Here is a 2,410-nt window from a genome sequence, read left to right as displayed (position 1 = left end):
GCGAAATACATAAAACATTTTTTTTTTTTTTTTTTTTGAGAAAGAACATAAAACAATGTTAGTCTAATGGTTTAACCAGTTTCATTGCTGTGTCATTTCCGAAATCTAAATCCGACATGTTGCTGAAAATAGTACAATAATACAAAGAAAAAAAAAAGTTATCCTCAATTTATGTTTTTTTTTCTTTATTTTCTTTAACATATAATTTTATTCATTTTCGCCAAACAAGACATCGTTTAATCCTCAATTTACGTTGCATGAACCATTCTTTGAATATTAACTTAGTAGAGACATCCTAGTTCTTGAATTAGGTAACAACTTGAGTTCATAGAATAGGTCAAGCTCATGAAAACTATTTACATTTACAAGTCATAGGCTAGTATATATCAAGAGATTTGGATTTGGAGTAGTAATTTCCATAGTAGTATAGTACTAGTATTAGTATGTGAAGATAATTTATTTCAATCTATTGAGTTCGGATTTGAACATCTGTTTTTCTTGCATAAACTATTACGCCAATATCATAGTTGTAGTGTTACTTTTAGAAAATTTGTTTGCCAATTTTGTATTTAAATATTGTTTCCTCTGCTGTAGAAAGAGAACCATTTTGACATGTAACACATGTAAGTGTATTACTATTTACCGTATTGGAATAATATTTTAAAGTATATAAGCTAGCTATAGTTGAGAATTGAGATATATATTAAGTACGGTTTTAGGGATTGGTGACTTACCCATTCAGTGACTTTAAACTTGAAAATTCTTAAAAATGTTTGAAAAAATGAAATATTTTTTTTGTAAAGCAGAAAAATGTTCAGCCGCCAACGTCCATGCTAACCGTTTACGATGACATTAATCAAGAATGAAATGCTTATTAGTTATTATATCCTAATATTGTTATTTTATGTAAAAGTAAAGTAAAGAAGACTTGCGACATGTACATCGCCAGTTAATCAAAGCAGAGTGGAAAATCCCTAGCAAATTTTGAGAAATCATTTGTTGTAACCATCTCAAATAAAGAAAGATACAATTGAAACTTGGATGAGCCAGCCAATAATATACAGCTCAATAGAGTAACTGGGTAGCTGCAAGAAGAAAAGTCAGGATAGTGGTATTTCTTTTTGCTAGCCGCAGGCGAGAAGACTAGAGAGTAAATAAAATTTCTAATTTGGGGATCATTTTTCTAATTTGCAGCCATTTAGGAATCGTTCTCCAAAAAAATTATTAAAATCTTCAATCTTTTAGAATGATCAATTTATACAACTACATCAGTAAACAATGTCATATTATAGAATCTTCGAATAGCAGGCGATCAAAGTAAAACCTAATATGCTTTTGGCGGTGTAAACCATTACCTTGAACTAAGTAAGGTTCACTAATCAAGCATTTAAAATACTTGGTATTACTATGTCAGCAAGTCAAAAACATCTAGACATGATCTGCATGAAAATAGATTCACATGTAAGCCAACCACTTAATTTGGTCACATTCGCGGTAAAAAAACACGCAATTCATAACATTTAATCTCTTAAGAGGACAACACCTAAACTTGTTTTCTAATTGAGTTAGGTAAAACCATTAGAAATACCTCTATTCTCACTTGATATATAAGGCGAAAATGATGGTTAAAGTAAAAGTAAGTATGTCAAAGTAAAAGTAAATTGAAAAATATAATTGGTTTAATGTGTTCATAAAGTCATTTTATAGGTAGTACAAAAAACATATTTTAATAGTAAAAATATGTTTAGGGTGTAAAAACACATTTTTAGTGATAAAAAGTATTGTAAAATTTTACATGGATAGAAATAAGATATGGTTTGACAGATGATATTTATGTAAAACATTTCGTAAAAAAAAAATTGTGAAGCCATATTTTAGGTGGAGATTGTGAAATCAGGTTTTTGAGATTTGACAAGAATAATAATAATAATAATAATAATGGTTAATATATTTGCAAAAAGTTTGGTGATATATAATTTAACTGTAGTAGATTATTTTACTAATTGATACAATAAATTTAAAATACTATAGATACAAATTCATGTATTAGGGAAAAACAAATAAATTATTTTCTTGTTAAAGAAAAATTTCTCTATTTGCTTATAGGTTTTATAACAAAAAAAGAGTTTAATACATATTTTGTTATATTTAATTTACTCTTTAATTAATTTTTTTTTTTTTAAATCATCATATTGAACCGATCCTAAATAGAGAGTAAACCGACATTGATTTGAACCAATAAAAAATTAAAAACCATATAATCAGGATTAGACCGTATTTTAATCGAGTTCTCAGTTATTTCTTTCTTAATCCCCAACCATCTCCTAAAAGTCAAAATCGTAAACTCCAATCATCTATCAAAATCAGAAACCCTAATCATCTCTCTCTCCCAAAACAAACGAGTTCTTGA

This window comes from Camelina sativa, chromosome 19, assembly GCF_000633955.1.
Source record: "Camelina sativa cultivar DH55 chromosome 19, Cs, whole genome shotgun sequence".
NCBI classification, from domain to species: Eukaryota; Viridiplantae; Streptophyta; class Magnoliopsida; order Brassicales; family Brassicaceae; genus Camelina; species Camelina sativa.
This window is presented reverse-complemented; position numbering follows the sequence as displayed.